Here is a 21,092-nt window from a genome sequence, read left to right as displayed (position 1 = left end):
CGCTGTGCCACAGTTGCTGCTGCTGCTGCCTGTTGCTAGTTGCACATTTTAATTAAATTCGCATTAAGTTCTCTCCCCCGAGAAGTTGGAAAAACTTTGAAAACTCATTTCTGCTCGCCAGTCTTTAGCTCCAACTTTAACTCACATCGTCATCGTCATCGTTGCTTATTCGTATTGTTGTTGCAGTCTGCATTCGACCTTTGTGGTTGGCAGAGACCCAACCCCATGGTCTATCTTCTTTGATATTGCTGTACACGCAGAGAAATTGTATGGGAACTTGAAAATCATAAAGTTAAATTGCTAAGAAAAGAGTCAAGACTAAGAAGTTACTAGTTTTTTGGGTATTAATAATTAATATTAATTAAAAATTGCCAGTTACTAGATATTCGTTACTAATAATTCGTTACTGGTTACTAGAACCTACGCTTCTAGATGTCATAAAAGGCAAGTTCCTTCCTATTTTACATTAATTTATACAGAAATATATCTTTTATATACCACAAGCCCTATTGGCTTGGATATACCTCATTTAACCGTTATCAATATCCGATTTTTTTAGAACTTACTTGTAATTTAAGAAGTTTTTTAGTAGCTTGAACTCAATTTTTTTGTTCAGTGCATTGCTATGTTTGTTGTTGTAATTATTCTTGCGTTGCGGTTCATGGAGTTTTGCGTCTGTAATGCGACTAAGTGCGATCACCCGACCCCACCCCGCCTTCGCCTTTCTTTTGCCTCGTTTTTCATTTTTCTTTTGGTTTTTTGCCTTTGCTTTTCTTTTTATTTATTCGTTTTGTTGTTTTTATTGTCTTCTCCCTCTTGGATTTTTGAATTTTTTTTGTGCTTTGTTTCATCGCGGGCGCAATTAGATTTTTAATTCATTTTCTCTCTCTTCACATCGCTCCTTTGGCTTCTGCTTCTTCCGTCATGGATCTCGCACACAGAGAGAGAGAGAGAGAGAGAGAAAAAAAAGCAGAATAAAAGAAAAAGGGGGCGGAGAGAGAACCCAACCCTTTTCGGATTGACTCCCCCCCGACTCCCATTCCGATACGAAATCAGCTGCAATCAGCTGTTCTCCGCATAATTCCGCCCGCTCACTCGCACTCTTTGTCTTTTCGGGTTTATTATCTGGTGTTTATTTACTTTCGACCCTCGCTTCCTTCTCCTTCTGCTGTGTGCTCAATGAACAACATATAGCATTAACAGGATATTTACTTTTTGCCCCCGCCTGATTTATTTTGACTGCGAACGCAGCAAATGCCTGGGAAGCGATCGATCGATCCATCGATCCATCGACCGACCAGCCGATCGCTAAAAAAAGCGATTACTCATCGAAATGCATACTAATCAATCCACCCACACAGACGTGCAGAAATCTGGAAATCTGTCAACTCCTTTCCTTTCACTTTGCCAATTTCTTCGGTGTTTTTTTGGGAAATAACTCAATTTACATATCGGGCCATAAAGCACCGCGATCCATCCGACCGTCAGAAGCGATCGTTAAACTCTCAGCCCAATCAAAGGCCACAAATGGCATCGGATCGTGTGGAGATCAATCAAACAAAATCTGACTCGGATCGGTTATTCTGCAACCTGAACTATTTGTGGACGGAATATACATATAAAGCGTGGGGGCGGGTAGCAGGGTAGCTGGGATTTATTATTCATACGCCCCGTGTGACGACGCAGCAGCTTGAAACCAATTAAAATGCCTTCGAACCTGACTGAATCGGTAGTATCATGAATTAACTGGTCGCATTTTATGCCCAATTTACACCCACGCCGTGAACGTCAGTCGCTAACATCCCGAATTCCCCCCGCTCTCTGTCCAAAAGTGTGACTTGAAGATGCGAAAAAGTCCAAAAAAAATAGCAAACCAAAACCAAACAAGAAAAAACAAAGAAAAGGCCATGTGAAAAATAAATATAAGTCACATCTTTTGTATTTGGCTGCGGGCTACTACAGTTGGTTCTCCCCGGTACTGTTGTTGCCGAGGTGTTAAGTAAATTAGCTGCTCATAAAACATGATTTGATCTAGCAGAAGTCCGAGTCGGAGCAGAATCAGCAGCCCGGCAGTCAGCAGGTCGGCGGCTCCCGCCGATGTTTGTTTGTTGCCCCGATATTTGTTTGTCCGAAAGCGGAGACAAACTGGCAGTGGCTGACACAACGAAATATTAATTATATGGGTATTATTCATGGCTATGCTACAATATTGTGATTGGATATCGTAAAATTAAAAGATTAAGTTGCCTTGGTTTGTTGCAAAAAGGTGAATTAATAATTTATTACTAAGCTGGGATTTTAAAAATAGGGCAAACCTTGAAGTATATAGAGCCTGAATATATGTAGTAAATTTTTGAATTGGAAAATTTACACTTTAAAGAATATAATGCTCATATTTAATTAATTTATTACATAAATATAAAAGGAATATACCCCTATATCTAAATAATAAAATATTAAATCAAACCTCCATCTCAACATATAAAAGATATAATTTTCTGCAATAACATGTAAACTGATCTCGAAACATAGCCTTTAAAATAACATTATTTATTTAGACATGAGTACACAGAATTGCTCACTTTTCTATTATATAATTATTTGTCACTTGTGTTGCACGCAGCATTGAATATTAATTTTTCTGCGGTTTCTATTTTGTCACCTTGCCAAAGCACTAATAATATCGAAAAGATTTTTCATTGAGAAAAGCAATACCTGTGTACTATGGAAAACCCCGCAGAGAACCTTGACAGCTGCGATTGGATAACTTGGGGGGGTTTAGGTTTCTCTTCTGGGTTTCTGATCTCCAGTTGCACTTGTTGTTGTTTGAAAATGGGAAATGGAAGTGGGAAATGGGATGGGGTATGGGTATAGTTATGGGTATGGAAATGGGAGAATCTGTTTGGCAAGCGATTACAAAACGAACAGAAAGAAAACCGCTGCCAGAGCGGAAAATGCTCTGCACCGGCAGCGACGACAACGACGACGACGACACAGCGCAGTTCGCATATTTAGGTCAACGCCTACGAGTGGAAGCGACAAACTTACCCAACGGCACCCACAATTCATCATTTCCCAGCCCAACTCATCTCGCCTCATCTTTTTCGCCTCTTTTCTTTTTTTTTTCTTATTTCGGGGGTGGTGTCTGTCTGGTCTACCTGGCCTGGTCATAAGATTTTCCACGGCCCAGGAGGAACGGAACGGAGGTGCGGTAACTGTGGGTGGGGGCTCATTTAGCGTCACGCCAGAGAAGAGACAACTTTTCGTTTGCCGCCGTTTGTTTTTGGTTTGTGATTGCTGCCGTTGATTTTTCCTCTCTTTTATTTTTTTATTTTTTGGTAATTAAGTATGAATGGCGGCGCTAGACGACGAACCTTGGTTCGTTTAGGTAGTAAGTGCAAAGGGGGTTGTCTCAGTCCGGCCCCCTCAACCCCTTTGGGTGAATGCACTCGAAAAAATATATAATATATATAATAGATTCATAGCTTAGCAAAATGTGACACCCATTTTTTTGTATTTAAAAAGAATATTAATTAATAATTATGGAAATCCAATCCAAACTTTACTATTTCCCATAAAAATGTATTATTTAAGCTTACTTCAGCTTTTACATGAGGGCTAGAACCGCCTTAGGGTCACTCCGTTTTTTAAGGGCCACTTGCTGGCATTTTCTTCAAGTGTAGGGGCCCCTTTGGGACTTGCCTGGCGGGCCGTTTGGCATGCGGGAAATAGAAAATTATAACGAAATGAAATTTTCAAATGGCATGCCATGTTTCCTTGCCTTGCCTCGCGACTCGACTCGCTTGCCTCGTTTATGAGTTTTATGCTATTTCTGGCCGCGCCGACAGCGGCAACAACACCAGCACCAGCAGCAACATCAACAACATCAGAAGCAACAACATCACGCAGCTGAAAGCCATTTCATCCGAGAGTAGGAAGACATCTTGGCCGCCATAGGCTTGCCAAAAACAAAACCAAAATACAAAAAACAAGAAGAACCCCCCTGAAAATGAATTCGGAAAATTAAGTAGCGAGAAAATCCACCGCTCGTTAGCCCTGCCTGCAATTTGCATTCGGTTGCAGCAGCAGCAGCATCAACAACCGGGGCGCTAATGGAGCAATCTTGGCCAGATACGAGAACGGAACCCAGCGATCAATGGACCCCTCTGTTCCGCCGACTGGCAATCCGCTCGAGCACTCGGCCAGCGGATGTGACATAATCTGATTGCCACCAGGCCCAGGCCCAGGCCCGTCAAATGGATAAAACGCCCGGCATTCATGGTGCCTCTCGGGGAACCTCTCATCTCATCAATGGGTTCAGATCCCAAGATCTGTGTCGGCGCGATATCAAAGGCTCTAGCCGAACGCCCCACAGGTGGCGCTTCCTCAAGCAACCATTGGAGCCCAAAGTGGGGCAAGGCGACTGCCAGATACCCTGCTACAAAGGGGTGATTATTAAGCACAAAGAAGGTATTTTATGGTAAAAAAAACTAGTTGATCCTTTAGCTTAAGTATTTTCCAAAGTAAAACTCAAGTTTCAGATTATTCTGACCTTTGGAAGAGGGAGAAATTAGAATAAATTTGGGGTAATTAAAATGAAGTCACCAGTTTAGATACACTTGAAATTATTATTAATTAAATTAATATTAAAACATTTAGAAATAATAATAATTTCTATTTAGGGCTCTTTTTTGGAGTATTACCAAAATTGTTAAAGATAAGTAAGCTTAGAAAATCTACTGCTTAATCTTAGATATTTACTACTTAAAGTCTTCAGTTTTAAACCCCCCTTAATAGCTAACCAAGCTAATATATCCCATGCCAAAATAATGAAAAAACTCCCAAGACTTCACCTCAATTAGCCATTCAGCATTTGCGTTAATTTTCGCGGCACTTGCGGCACATTCCAAAAACGCCAAAGCCATTCGTAAATACATGCTGCAAAACAAAAAAAAAAAAAAAAAGATAAATGATAAGAGATGTTTTCGGACGGACTAATTGTTTTGGCTGGCTGTTAATTTCTGCCCGCATAATCGCACTGCCCTCGGCCACCTTCTGCTCCACAAAAACAAAACTTCAACAGTTGCGCACGCGGCCAAGATTAATGGTCAGGTCGAAGTCAGCGGCGGCGCAACCAAGCCGAGACCGAAGCCGAAAGATAGATATTGAAATTGATTGATATTTGAAAAGTCATTTCGGTGGGGAGCTTGGACTCATTATTAGTTTCCCATGGATCATTTTCACAGCTAATGGTTGGCTGGGAGCACACGTCGCATACCGAATACCGATTTTTAACTTTGCGTTGGCGGCTCCAGCGCTTTGAACTCCGAACTCTGAGCTCCAAAACGGTGGGCGGAGTGGCCGAAAATTGTTTCCACCTAGTTTGTGATTTCACTTGGAGACTGGGAAGAAAACTAGGCTAGTCGAGGCTAATATATATTTTACTAAATCCAAGGGAAGCGATAGGAGGCTATGTTCGCTCCGAGTTCAAGATCGTTGCTCCGTGCTGTCCTTTCCGCGACTGGCCATCTTAATTACGCATTAATTACATCAAACATTAATAATTCCACATGCCAGCGGAGCTGGAGCGTCTGCTCATCTATCTACTTCAGTGGCAGCAACACCTCCTCGATCGCGGGTATCCCGGCCATCCTCTGCCTCCGTATATTAAACTGTCTGTCACCCCTGTCCTCCTCCTGCAGCGCCCTGCATCAAATTGCAAGCCATCTCGGTAGTCGTCGTCGTCGTCTTCGTCGGATCTTTGGATCGTTGGATCGCCGGATTGCTGTGTCTGCCTTCTGCCAGCTCTCAGCTCTCAGCCTGGCAAGTTGAAAAATTTGCCTTTGATATCGACCACATGTGTGCACTGGGAAAAATTAGTAATCTTAATGCCATGTTGTATAAACCAATCCTTGAATTGATCCTTTAATTTACAAGGAATGAGGGCATTTAGATTTAACGTAAAACTACCCAAATAAGGTTATTTTTTAACAAAAATGTCAAAACTCCTTTTTTCGTTGTGTATTTATGCAGCCAGTTTGGAGTCCCCCAGCCTCTGAATTCTGCCCCCCGCTGCTGTGGGGCCATATTTTCTTTTTAGCTGACGATTTAGTCCATTTCCCGCTCATAATCGCATGAAGTTGTTTGCCTCCGCTGAATGTCGGATGGCTTAATCCGCCACCGATGCGATGTTGGCTCAATAATAATCAACTAACAACTCTTTTATGGAATTTATTAGAAGCGCTGCAGAAGTTACGGCCAGTCCAGTACCTGCGTGGGAAAGTGGACTAATCTGAGACCTGGCCCTCGGAGTCAGGTTTTTGCAACAGGAACAGGTAACGCCGACAGACGGGGCCACATGTCTGGCCGGAAATTCCCTTTTTGACCTCTGGCCATTGTCCTTAGGAGGAATTCGTCACTTGGCGTGAGCTCTCAGGGATTTCCCAGCGCTTAGCTGTGGAATTTCCCATTCCTGCCGGCTGCCCTCGAACACCAGCAAAAAAAAATAAAAACAAATGATGTACGCAGAGTTTGCTGGAGAAATGTGTGTTATTGGCGGAAGCGGCCATCAAATTGCATCCAATCTGGAGCCATTTGGCCCCCTGATGTTCCCCAGGCCCGAGGCTATCCTCTTTATATATTTTTTTATTTTTGTTTTTGTGAATTTCCGCCGGCCGGCAAGGTGGCCGTGTGCTAAAACAAAATTTTTATATCGAAATTGCCGGCGGTCAGCGCGCACGCCTGCCCACTGGCCACTGTCCACTGGCTACGTTAACTTGGCCGACGCGTGTTGGCCTTTTTGGTTCCCAAGCTTTGTTTGGCTCTCAGACACACACACACACATGAGTGTAAAACGAGAACGGGTGCTGAGATTGAGGTCCTCGACTATGAGATACCCGGTACGCATAAAAGTTTTCATACCCAAAAGGTGTTTGCTTAGATTGTTCCTTTTTATAGGTTGTATTAAGGTATTTAAGATAATTTATTATTATTTAATATATTCCTTTAAAGAAACAGCTTATTTTTTTATTAAAATATTTTTTGGTGACTTTAGAATATTTTCTCACAGTAATTACACAACTAAACTCTTTATTGGCTAAGGATGTTTCATACCTTTAAAATATCTGCATATATCTTTGAGTTCTCCCATCACCTGGGTAGAAATACCCATATACCCTCGCACACACACCCAGCCAGCTCAGACAAGTTGGAGTTGCATTTTTAGCAGCATTTTTGTGAGGCATTTTATTCGTCGCCGCTGGCAACAAATTTGTGGCTCGGCTCTCGGCTCGGCGGCTGTGGCAAGCTTCTCGAATGGCCACTGCTGCTGCCGCTGCCACTGCCACTGGTCGGTGGTGGTGGCCACCAAACTCCAGCCTCACCTTGTGCCCCAAAAGCTATTTAAATGGTATTTAAATGTGTCTAAAAGTAATTTTTTTGCGCATTTAATTCGCATTTTTTGCCCGCGCGCGTATTTGGCAAAGCACTTAACGACATTTATGAGTATATTTCATTAAAAATGAAAACAGCAGCGAGTGCCTGACATAATGCGTCATAATTGAATCGTTTTTTTTGTTACCAGTTTTTTCCTTGTATTTTTTTTCCATTTTTTTTATTGCATTGTTGATGGTCAAATGGGGTGCAAGAATTGAGTTGACAGCAACTTGTTGCAGCTGGATTTTGGAATGGTATAATGGTATCTTAGGAGACGTTTTGTTCGTTTTAAAAATTATTACGTTTTGTTCGTTTTAAAAATTATTATTATTTTTAATGGAAAATATTGGCATTTAAACTATTGAAGTTAGCTTGAAAAATATATCACAAAACAAATTTTTAAAGCTTAGTAAGTTAATTAACATATTATAAACTTCCTTAAAAAGTATTCAAATATTTCAAATATCCATAAAATATTATTTAATTAAACTCTAAAAAATTATGATGCACAATTAATTGTGGCAGCTGGCTTGCCGGCATTGCCGGGCTGCTGCAAAATATTTTCACACACACGAAAATGATTTCAGCTTGCCACCAGCAAGCAGCCATAACAACAGCGGCAACAAGTGGCCAGGTAGTCGTCGCTGCATGCCACACACAGCAAACAAACAGCAACTGTTTTTGCCGCTGTTGCTGCTGCTGCCGCTGCTGCTGCCTCCTGCAACAAAGAAGGCAACTAGAAACTATCCAATGGCCACCAGCAGCAACATCAGCATCGCCACATGCTTGACCAGCCGACGAGACCAAAGCGAGCGCATAAAGCATAAAAAAGCGCAAAGCCACAAGAAGTTGCAACTCGAAAAAGTCATTATATGCGACAACCAAGTCGTCGATATTCCACTGGCACACTCAAAACAAAACAAAATCTAAGAAATCACTGAAATTTGAGCTGAAAGAGGGGATTTAGGGAGATTTAGTAGAGAAAAAGCAACTAAATGGGTGCATTTAGAAACCATTAAAATTAAATTTATTTATTGTAAAATTTAATTTAATTTATTTATTTAATTTATTTATAACTATGCAAATATAAAACGAAACTTCCATTTTCATAAAGTAAATATCATAATGTGTAGGTATATTTAATTTTAAAAATATTTATCTTATAATGAAATACCAATGAAAATGCTTTTTAAACCTTTCCTTATACACTTTCATAATCATTATTTTTGTTTATTAAAATTCTTTGAAAATCCAGAAAAATCCATTGTTTTAAGTGCACCAATAGCAACAGCAAACGGCGACTTTGGCTTTGGCTGCGACACATTTGCTTAAATAGCAACAGCAACAGTTGCTGCCGCTGTTTGTTGCTTGTTTGGGTGCTGCAGCAACGCCAACAACAACAACAAAAGCAATGCCCATTTTTTTATTTTTATTTTTTTTTATTGCCGCAGTTGGAAAATGCAAGAGGGGAGGCAGGCGCGCACCTTGGATTTCCAGTTTTCGGTTCCCACAATGCAAAATTAGGTACGAAGCGTCGTCCCCATGACGTAATTAGCATAGAGCAGCCGATGTAGCTGCTGCCGTTGTTGTTGTTGTTGTTGTTGTCGGTAGCCCATAAAGCGTATTTACCGCACAAAGCGCCAGACGCACCAAGGCAGAGAGGGAGAGAGCGGGCAACAGGTGAGCGGGGAAGAACGCAGTCAGGTGAGCCATTGCCATTGCGCATGTGTGGCGTGCGAACGGAGGAGTTGGCTTGGCTGGGGGAGCTGGAGGAGGAGCTGGGTCTCGCATACGCGGACCTGGACTCGGACGAGGACGTTGCCATAACTCATATGTATGCCGCTCGCCCGGCCAATTGTCGTGGCCAGAAATAAAAACATTTCGTTTAACGATCTTTATCGATGCGATTATTGATTGTGTGCTCATGGCGGCAATGTTGCTGCGGCAACATGTTGCCTACGCCACAGCAGCAGCAGCAGCAGCAACATTTTGCTCTCAGCAAAAAGGGGTTCCCCCAGTTCCTAAAATATTTTTGAAAACAAAAGCAATATTTTGAAAATATTTGGTAAAAGGAATGAGTTATTTATGATACTTTCTACATTAACAAAAGGCATTTCACTGTACTAAAAAGCTTCTCAGTGATTCCTAATGTGCTTTTCTCGAAAACATTACTCTGTATATTATTCCCATTATTCAAATGAATAGTTTATAGATGTACATCATCCTAATAGATTCTATGTCATCGTTAGAAGCAGAAGTCTTTTAATTTTATGTATCTCCCCATATTATTCCTTTCAAAAGTAACTCCTCTAAACATAACTTAGTTTACAACTTATCGGAGCAACACACATATGGCAGATACCGGATCTGATGTCTGCTTTTACGCCACCTCATTATTCTGGCAACTAGCTTTCAATTATTGGATTAACTTGAAGGCAGCGCATCGGAGCAGCAGCAGCAGCAGCAGCAGGTTGCAAGCTCATCTCAGTTCATTTTCACCTGGCCAATGCACTGGCACCTTCCTCTCCCCTCGAAATTCTTGGCATACTTTGCCTGACAGCCGGCCAATTGTCGGCCTTCTAAAGCTGAGACTGCTCCTTGGCGTGCCTGTTGGCCGTTGTTGCTGCCTCCTGCCAACCACTTATTACGTAATTATTTAGCCGCAGCAGCAGAAGCTGAAGCAGAAGCAGCAGCATCAGTAGAAGAGGCAGCGAACACATCGCCCTGGGCACGTGTTGCCAACTGACTTGGGCACCTGTTTCAGGCCCCGGACTCTGGCTATTTGTGCTATAATTTCAGGCATGCAGCCGCCGAGAGGCACACGGCACAAAATAATATTGATATTAAAAGGAAATTAAAAATAAAAGTAGCAATATCATAAGAAACAGTACAAACTGAATCTTGAAATTAAATTGTAAACTAAATGTTTGGTGGCATAAATAATATTTATTTTAAAATTCATAAAGATACATTTCTTTCAGTGCAAGAATCATCAATTCAATTTGCATCTTGCCCTGCCCTGGGGCCAAAAGACAAGATATTAGTTACCCGATAAGCCGTCGACTTTGATTAGGAATTTTTTTGCGCTGGGCCGGGCGGGTTGGCAGACGGGCAACGGATCCTAAGTACCGATCCTAAGGCCAATTTAGTTGCAGTCCAGCGGACACGTGCCTCGTTGCCTCCATATCCAGTGGGTTGGGTGAAAAATACTTGCAGTCGCAGTCGCAGTTGCTCTCCCATTGCGGCAGTAAATCGTTAACGGCATTTGATAACTGTTTCACGCTTTTGGGTTGGCAATTAAGCCGAATGGCATAGAAATTTTTGATCGTTTCATAGACCATAAAGTAAGCTCGACACGCTCTCACCCGGCGAACGTATTGCGGCAGCGAGCCACCTGAGCAGCGCGGGCAACAGTGCGTATGAGCAATGTCAGGGAAATGAAATTTTCAACAAGTTAAGTCGTTATCAAGGTTATCTTTTAAGTGTGGCTAAATAAATTATTATTTATTATTTGATTTCTAATGTTATCAATTTAATATATATTTATTAATATTCATTAATGGAACTTACTATAACACTTTAGCTTCCTTTCAAGACTATTTTGTATAAGAAATTATCAAGATTTTTGTACTCCTAGAATTAACTTCTTTTGCTCTTCCATTTATCGTTCCTCAGATCAGCGATTTCCCTAACAATTTTCGTTTGTTGATTTATTTCGACATTAGTTAATGCGTTTATAATGCGCAAAGGAAGCACGGCTGTGACTGTGAGCCGCAATGACCAGGGTTTTGTGCGTTTTTCGGTTGTTTTTGGCGCCTGCTGAACAATTGACGGGCGGGCGATTCCCACGCTGCGTATGAAATAAATTCCCCAGCTGAAATTGTGCGCACAACTCTTTACATTTTAATGATGCCACCGCGCACTGGGCGCAAACTTTGAAGCAGCCGCAAGTCGAAGTCGATTCGCTGCCGAGTCATTTACTACACGGAAAAAATAGACATATTTATAATTATTTTTAGCAATTTCATTATAGGAAAAATATGTTATATTCCGAGTAAAATTTTAGTTAAATAGGAATTTAAAATCCCTATACTCTTGAATTTATTTACCTTTAATAATATATAAAATATCTAATGAATATCACTATTCTCAATTAAGCTTAATTTTTTCCCGTGTATACTTGTTGCCAAGCGCCCCATTATAAATCTGCTAGCTGGCCTATGACAGTTTTGCTTCTTGTTTTTCTTTTTTTTTCTGACTGCCGTACTTGTGGCTGTTTCTGTTTCATTTTTCTTCTTATGAGTTTTATTTTTTCGTTGGTCGAAGAAACAAAATCACAAAAATCACACCGAAATGTGCTTTCTGGGGGCCATTGCTCGCCGACTGACGACTGAAGCTTGGCGCCTGACGTGACTGCAAATGAGTGGATCCGAATACATATAGTCGTAGCACAGGGCGTACGGAATCGGGAGGCCATAGTGTGGGTGCTCGGAAGATGCCTTATCGCGACTATCGCAACTGCAAAGATAAACTTCCAAGAAATGTGCGAACTTTACGCCCATGACGTAGATGTGTTTCGGATGCTGGATGCTCTGATAACGAGACCCCTGAGTAATGATGCGTAGCCACATTTAGGGTAAAAGTAGTTCCCCTGTTGCCCTAAATATAGCTTTCGATTGGGTATTTTCGGAGAAATATATGTATACAAGTCATTACCAGTAAGAAGTTGTGGAAATTGTATTATATTTTTAAAAGTTATTCAAGTGGCTATATTATTTTGTTGTCTATATCTCCCATTTTAGTTTATAAATTAAACTTCAATTAAACTTGTTAGATTTCGTAATCCTGTAGATATTTTACTTATTAGTGCTATGCTTCTTAATTAATAGATATTTTTCTAATGGCAACCAAAGCCGCCTTCTGCTCAGTACTTTTCACTGGTTTTCCCCCCTGCTCACAATAACTCACGAGTACTTTTCCCCTCTGAACAATCCGCACTCGATGGCGGAACGATTACCCGATGTGAAGTGGCCACTTTCGAGCGGCGATTACCTATCCAAGGAGAGCCACCAACTGCCAACTACCGGGTTGCAGATGCTGTTGCTGTTGCTGCTCCTGTTGCAGCTGCAGCAGTTGTTGTGGCCAGACGCATCGCATCTTTATTTAGACACAAAAATGTTGCATGTTTCGCGCTTTTCACCAAATGCGCTCGCCGATCCACATTATTATGCAAAGAGGGTTGCACTATTTACCCAAAAATGGCCGTGGCTAATGATGATGATTGGCTTGGCCTGAAGAGGAGCTCCGAGCAGCTTTTGCTGCACTTGGCGGAGGCAACAAGTTGTCGCTGCCACAACAACCACAACAATAACAGTTGCTTTCGTGCCGTGCGTTTGTTTATATGTCATTGGCAATTAGTTATTGTTTTTATTGTTTACGAGCGCACTCACAATTTGCTGTTTTGCTTCCTGCTAGCAACGCGCAGTTTCTGTCCAAATATTTGTTTTGCATTTTTCGGCATTTTCATCGAATTGGATTTTCCAGAGAATTCACCATGGAGAGAGATTTTTGATTTACAAACTACACAAACTAAAAGTTAATTAAATAGCAGAAAAACAAAGCGAACGGAGGAGGCTTCTCTGCTCATGACGAAATATTTATTTGAAATCTTTCATGTTTCATAAATTTATGTGCAATTTATTTTTAAACAACAACCGTCGACGGCGCGACGACAACGTCTGACAAGATTTCTTGAAGGGGAGAAAGACCCTGATGGCATTTCTCCATCTCTGCCCCCTCTATCTCACTCCCCTCCTATCCCTGATGAGGGGAGTGTTTTTTTTTTTCGCTTCTCTAGACACAAAAGTGTGCCTAATTAGAGCTGCAACAACAACAAGAGGCAGAAGATCAGGGCCTGGCGCCATGTTTAAGCACCAGAAAGGGAAAGGGAGACAGCGAGAGAACGGGAGAGAGAGAAAGATATGGTGGAGATTTTTTTTTTGGGGAGAGAAGAGATCAAAGGGCTGCGCTGCGGTTGGCGCCCTGTCGGCCTCGATTGCGAAAAAAATAATGAAAACAGCCGAAAACTGAAGCGGATTTAAATTAAACGAAATCAAAGGGCACCTGGTACTCGCACCTGGCACTCGCACCTGGATTTTATCCATCCCATCAAGTGCACTCGGGGAATTCTAAAAGGTGAAATAAATACTTACTTTATATACATTTTAATTTATTTATAGTTAAATGTCAAAAAATAAGTAAAAAATATTGCATTTATTACTTAATAATAATATACAAATTTATTAAAATGTTTTCTTATAATTCTGAACTGTTTTTTCTGTTAACCACTTTAATATCACTTTTCTTTATACAATTTCTTATAATATTATTCATAATATAATATAATATAATTTATTTTAAATTCATAAATACGAGCTTTTAGTTAGGATTTTCCCTTACCCTCTCGGTAGGATTTTTCCCACTTGTCAGTTGGTGATTCAGCTGGCTTTTGGCCATTGATAATTATCAGAGGTGCCATTACAGGTGTTGAAGACAAACAACAACAAGAAAGCAACCAGAGCCCCCAGGGGGTGTTGTTATCAAAAGCGATCTCTTTCTCTCTCTGTCTCGGGGGGATGGAAAGTGGCAGGGGGATGGTGGGTGGTGGTGATGGCCAGGGGGTGTCTGGGTAGGAGTCTGGGTAACTTGGGTGTCTGGAAGTCTGTGGGGCACTGATATGAAAGCAATTAGCAGCAGCGACTTGGCAACCAGCTGGCTTTTTTCCACAGAATTTGTCAAGCTGTGACTTTGATCTGCGGAAATGTTCGGCAGCAACAACTTTGAATTTGATTTGAAAATGCAGCCGCACCTCCGCTCGAAAAAAAGAAACCAAAAAGTGGGGAAAAAGAAAAGGCCCCAACTACCAGAAGAAACAGCAGCAGCAGCAGCAGGGTCTTTTCTTATTTATAGCCACAATTTTTATGCTCCATTTCAGTGGGAATGGGCAGGAGGGGGGATCGGATCGGCTGGGCAGGCCGTCGTCGCCCCTTTGAAGATTCGGCGGTGGTGGTGGTGGTGGTGCTACCCCTCCGCGGGAATACTCCTTTTCCCTCCTAACCACTTGATTGCACTTTTCGCAGCATAAAATATACATTTATGTCGGCGGGTGTGTGTGTGTGTTTGGGTCGAGTCTGGAGCACTAAGGGGCAGGGTAGGGGGCAAAAAGAACTATATAAAATTGATTTCCCCACCCGCACAATGGCCAGCCAGCCGACAATGAAGCGCCATTGAAGCGCAACCAAATTAATCTTTCAACGACAATTACAATTAATTATAAACGCCCCCGACGGCTGCGATCGGATCCCAACAACACAACTACTCGTCCAGCTCACAAAAAGCCTTAGAATTTCCAAAAAAAAAAAAAAGAAAAGACTGAGAAGAAAATATAAAAAACTAGAAACCAATTGAGTGTGCGTGTGTGTATCGACAGCTGGTGGCCACGACGTCTGGCGTTTGAATTTGGTTCAAACAGGCCAACTAGACGAAGCCGGGATGTTCTTACCAAGAAACTTGGCTAAATTATTATTTAATTAACATTTTAATAATTAGACAATTTGATTTAGATAAGTTAAAGTTTTTTTATAATTTTTACTCACCTTTAATATGTTTATTAACCTAAAAAAGACAATCTTAATAATATTAAAAGATGCAAAGTTTATTTTAAAATATTTCCCAAATGGTTTCCTCTTTTGTTTATGAATTTTCAAGTGTTTGTAAGCTGTACTAAGTAAAATGTCTACATTAAAGATTTTTTGTACTTTTTATTAGTCTAAAAAAATCCTTCAAATTTATTTATTAAAGACTTACCATACGCCTAAGTATATGAGCTTTTTGAAAGCGTATTTGTAAACATTTTACCGGCTGCTGTTTTAATTTTCATCTGTCTAGCGCTGGGCCCCATAGATAAAGCACCATCCAAGTCGGATCCGTATCTGTGGCTGCAGCTGTATCTGTATCCATCTATCTTTCTATCTATCAGTCTCAGCGCCCGCCTAATTACGAAAAGATGAAAGCGCTGTTTTGTGGGCCAGCCACCGTCCGTCTGCTCGTCCATGGGGGCCACCCACCCAAATTCACAACCAAATCGGATCCAAAACGGATCCAAGAATCCATAACAACACCTTGGCGGGATCCCATGTCGGCAGCTACTTAATTTCGTATTAATAAACATCACAAATGTTGTAATAGTTTGGCACCTTATTTATTTATTTTGCTGGTTTTTATGGCCCAGAGGGGCGGCAAACATTCTGATCTCGGAGATCTCTCTTTTCATCGATGAAGAGTGCTGCGAAGCTTTTCAATTTTTCTCATTTTCGCAACAACAAAATTTACACACTCAAATGATTGACGGCCGACTCGGGTGTAGATCCACGGAAAGTTGTTTAAACAAAATTCGTTCGTTGATTCTATTAGTTAGTTGTGCAATTTGGACGATCAACAACAACAATGTTGATTCCGTTTCGAATTTAGATTTTACTTTGATTTTCATTTTTGGCCAGGGGTGCGGGTACCTTTTGGGACTATCGTATCTATTGACGCGTAACTGTTTTGGTTTGGGCTCTACATCAGTGTAAATTTGTATCAATTTAAAGCCTCTTCTTTTTGGAATATCAAGTTTTCAACACATCGTTAGATGGGGTTATGAAAACAGACAACCATCAGCGACAGAGATTGCTTAATTCTTTTAATATTTTAATGGAAAAACCATTGCAAATGTGTGGAAAGACATAAATTGTGAATAAAGAACATATATTTTCTTTGTTTCGGAATAAATCAAATTTATTCACATCAATTTTCAATTTTACTTTACTAAATACATATGTATGTATCTAAATGTTGAAAAGAATTAAATGGATATATTTTACAGTCGAATTGCAGAGCTTTTCAAGCATTCAAATAAATTTCTTAATGGAAGACTAGTAAAAAGGGGATTCCTTGAATTATTTAATGGGTTTCCAATCGATTCTATTTCCTTTTTTAGTATAAAAAGGAATCCCCTGAAAATATGAAGTAGTAAAATCGGGATTCCCTGAATTATTTAATGGGATTCCTTTAAACAAAATAAGTTTTCTGGTGGAGTCCCTAGAAATAACTACTTTGAACTAATCAGCCTAGAAAATGCTAACTAAAAAGTCAAATTAGATAACGAAAGTGTAATCTAATAAGTGTTGATAACGAATGGCCTTGCCCTGCGCCTGCAGTTAACTGCACTGCAAATGGCTTTTAGCTGAAAATGTAATAATAATAATAATAATTTTAAGGGAAAGCGAACGCACAAGGCTGTCAGGGCCGTAAATATTTCGACAGACAAAACTGAGAGTGTAAACAGCAAGGATTTATGAAGAGCTCAATAAGAAATTAAGAAACGAAGAGAATGCTGGGTGGCAAGTGCGAAAGCGAATCGCATTTTCCGGCACTGCATTAATAGGACACACGAACACAGGCACAGATCCATATAGATCCGTATATATGCGTGCAGATAAGTATAGATTTTTGCACAGATTGCCGTTGTCTGCCGAAATGGTTTCCAAGAATTGTGGGCGTGGCAGTTGCCGCTGATGATGATGATGAGTGTTGATATTTAGCTGGAAGAGCCAGCGAATCATGGCCAAAACACACACACACACATACTTGGCCGGCTCGTTACGTCATCGCGCTGTTCAATGGTGCGTATGATTAATTTCGTTTGCGGTCTGTTTTCCACTTTTTTTTTCCAACGACTGGCGACGTCTGTTGGAAAAGCGCATTTGCCATAGAGAAGTTCCCACAAATACGAGTACTCTCGGAGCAGAAGTTCACTTTCGGCCGCTTTTCTCCAGGCATTTTCACATTTTCCACTCGCCGTGTGTGTGTTGTGTTTGGTTGTTGTTGCTGAAGTTGTTGCCCACTTTTGGACATTTAAGCCGCTTTTGGCGTGCGTACAACTTCAAAAGCTGCCAACTAGCAGTTGCAGTTGCTGCTGCATTTTCTGCTTCTGCTGCTGCTGCTGTTTTTCCTGCTCAGCTGATTTATGCGCCCGCTTCACGTGTGTGTGTAGGCGCTTTTCATGTAATCTGGCGGGTAATCCAAGTGGCCAAAGCGTGAGAACTTTACACACACAGAGGTGCACTGAGCGAAACATTACTTGGAAAAAAAAGAGTTGCTAGACTTTAATTTAATTGAAATTAAATAAAGTTCTTAGCTGTTTATAGTCTATACTTCAAATGTCCCCTTTTTCACCTCTTGAAATATTTTCTTTTCTAACAAAATGTAGACTTATTTTCCCTCTGTGCAACCTACCCGACCGACTTCCGTATCATTTGTGTTCAATCAGCGAACATGCACCAAATTTAACTGCCAGGTGCTGCCCGATCGGTGGGCTGTGAGCAAGCTCTGAGCCTTGGCTAACAGCCAAGCCAGCTTAGCAGCTCTCTTGCCCAGCTGAGTTGTGGGTGTGAACCACTAGGCGGCTCGAAGGTCGCCAGCTGCAGCCGCCGCTCCACCACTCCACTCTCTCTTTCCAAAGACAATGCGAAATACTTGCAGAAAATGGGTTCTGGGCTTCCTGCCCCCGTTGATTTTCTCACGCTGATAATGAAAAGAGCCGGGCGCGGCGAGTGGAAAACTTTGAAGCTGTCGGCTCAGAAGCGGCTGAAGGATTCACAACGCTGACAAATGTCAGTCAGGCTCAAATCCCAGTACGTGTCCGAGATAAGTTCGTCAAGAGGAGGATGGGAGAGTGGGAATGGAATGGGAATGGGGATGAGCCTCTGAGCCTCAGCTTTTCCTCGAGTCTTTATTTTTGTTTGCCTTTCTCCCTCACTCTCTGTCTCTCTATCTCTTGCGGTAATGTGCTCATTTTCCTTTTGCGGCAATCCACCTGAAATTGGGTTAGCTTCTTTGATTTGATTCGGTCAAGATTCTGCTCTAGATTTGCGGCTGGCGATCATAACCAGGATGGTGATCATCGCAATGGCTTATTATGAGCTTGGAATAATTCCCTGACTATCTGGCTATTTTTAGAGCCGACTGGGCGCGTCCTCATCGCGATAAGCTGACAAAGACGGAGAAACGCTTAGTCACTCCACTTGCTGGCCAAGCTCACCCACGTAACTCAAAATCCAGACGAGGCCACGACTGCAACTTCAAGGTGCACTTGCAAAAAATAAATATCGAGGGACTTGGATGTACCTTGAAATGTAATGAGAGTAAATCAGACATTATATATTAGTTTTTAGAGGATTTAAAATATGGTTTTATCAAATGTATTCTAAATATTTGAAGACTAAACCATTATAAATTCAGTAGCATTCAAACTACTCTGACAAATCTCAGATATTTATTTTATTTTAATCTACATTTTCCTTAACAAGTTAAAAAATAAAGTATTATAATTACATTTTTCTCTGCGTGTGGGGCTGGGCTGGCACAAAAATAAATCCAACAAAATAATGTCGTCGGGGGAAATTGATCGATTTAAAAAGAATTAAGATCATCGGCCACGTTTTGCGTCCTCATCCTGACTCACTGACTTAGTGAACGACTAAGCCCAGCTCCATTGCCATCGCCAGCCCCAGCTCCAGCTCCATTTGCATCTGCAACTTAATTATGGTTTGTTTACTCGCCCTCTGCGGCTGCTCCGTCTGGAGGTCTCTCTCTCTCCCAGCCCGGCTGGGAGGTGCGCTTTGTCATTGCCAAACAATTGCAGACAGTCGTCGTTGCGAACTTGGTCTTGCTCTTGGTCTTGCTGCTGCTGGGCCAAGTCTTTGGGCCGGGTCCGCGGCAGTCCGTGGTCCGCCCTGATGGCTATCAGCAATCAGGCGCTTTGTGCGCCATCCCAGCCAACTGATGAGCAGCGTTTTGAAGTGAACTTCTGCAAGTTGCAATTTTCGATTTGCATTAATCAAACAGAGTCGTAAAAATAATACCAACGAGAATACTTGAGCCAGACGATAGCAGGAGATAAGAAGAGGGGATTTTGATGACACCGAGCGTGACAAAGAGCGAGGGGGACGGGGTTGAGCTATCTTAACCTTGGGCGAATCTTTGTAGACGACACCCACCGTTGGATTGCATACGGAAAATATCACACGCTGTCACCAAGGGCTTGTGTATGTACACTGATAAAAATAAATATAAAAGCAAATAATATGTGCTCTAACGAAAGAAGGTTCTACGTATAGACTAAAGTGTCCTAAAACTTGTTTAATTTATTTTTTTAATCTCTTTTAATTAATTATTCTAAATAATTTGTAACAGAAAATATATTTACTTACACCAGAAATTTACTTATTTCTAAGAACTCATGTGATTGCATTCCACTCTCATCTAATCAGTGATTATTAAACTCACATTCCTTTATTCTTTGCTTTACGAACAATAAAAACTATTTGATATTAGTCATTTTAATGCAATTTTCTAGTTAAAACTTATGAAGTAACAATAATAGTTCGTGATAAAAACATTAACCCGGAATGACTCAGTCAGAAAGTATGCCCAATTAATACATGTAGATGAGGCATCAACATAGCATAACTGTATTATCCAACCCTGAAAACTCAAGACAAACACCAGCAGTTTTCCCTTACACACCCGCCCACCGCCCCTTCCTCAGCTTCCTTGGCTTATCGGCTTTATCACTGCCGCATTGTTTGAATTCACACGCCCCCAAAAAAATAGAAAGGAGAAAAACAACAACAAATGTACACACGTACACACAACGTCAGTGCCACAACAAGAAGCGAACAAAAAAACAAGAAAGGAAGCTAGATTATTGAAAGCGAATATTGTATACCCTTCTTTAGAGGTTTTATTGCAAATATTCGTATTTTTAAGGGCTTAAAATATCATTTTATTAAAATAACAGAACATTTTCTGTTAGTAAAGAAAACTATATTTTTAAATGTGATATTTAAACATTCAAAATAGCAAAGCTTAAGATATTTTCGATATTCGATTTTATAAACTTTACTAACATATCCCTTATAATAACCTTAGGATTTTATAATGATAACTTTCTATATAATAATATACTTTTAATATTGTTTGCAAATTTTTTAAAATTTCGAACCCCCAAATATATTCCAACAACCTCACGAAAGTGTATAAAACCCATAACAAATTAACCTGAAATATGCACAGCGCGAAATATTTTCCAAGAGCTCTGAATGACTATGAAAAATGTACAAATTTACATAAAATCCATGGGCAAATATTTGCATAACATTTTGACAGTTTCGTGAAAAACATGCCAAGGGGGTGATCCCAAACAATCACACCAACACCAACAAGCAGGGAAACGAGATCGGGGAAAAGCAGTGGCTACCAGTAACAGCAGTAATGTCAACAGTAAGCCGGCTACTACGTCATCTGTCAGCCACTGTTGTCGCATCTCCGTCACGTGCATCGTGGAAAGTTTGTTACGTTTTCTCGTTATTGTTATCGAAGCGAAGAATTTTTATTTATCACAAAATGCCCAGCGATTGTAAATCAATTGCTCTGTGACGTCACAGTGGGGGGTTCTTGGAATGGGAGCAGATAAGCCGGTGGATTGAATGGGGTTGAGTTTGAGTGACCTTGATAGATCGGGCAAACATTCGATAAGGGGGAGATTGTTAAGA

General features: G+C 41.0%; 1 protein-coding gene across 3 annotated transcripts in view; it reads left to right on the top strand.

Moving 5' to 3' along the window:
• vn (membrane-bound neuregulin protein vein) overlaps nucleotides 1-21,092 on the top strand; it is a 38,294-nt gene that overhangs the window by 5,296 nt on the left and 11,906 nt on the right. The window lies entirely within an intron of this gene.

Source organism: Drosophila kikkawai, chromosome 3L (assembly GCF_030179895.1).
Source record: "Drosophila kikkawai strain 14028-0561.14 chromosome 3L, DkikHiC1v2, whole genome shotgun sequence".
Taxonomy (NCBI): domain Eukaryota; kingdom Metazoa; phylum Arthropoda; class Insecta; order Diptera; family Drosophilidae; genus Drosophila; species Drosophila kikkawai.
Note: the sequence above shows the minus strand (reverse complement) of the source record. Positions and strands in the feature narration are given on the sequence as shown.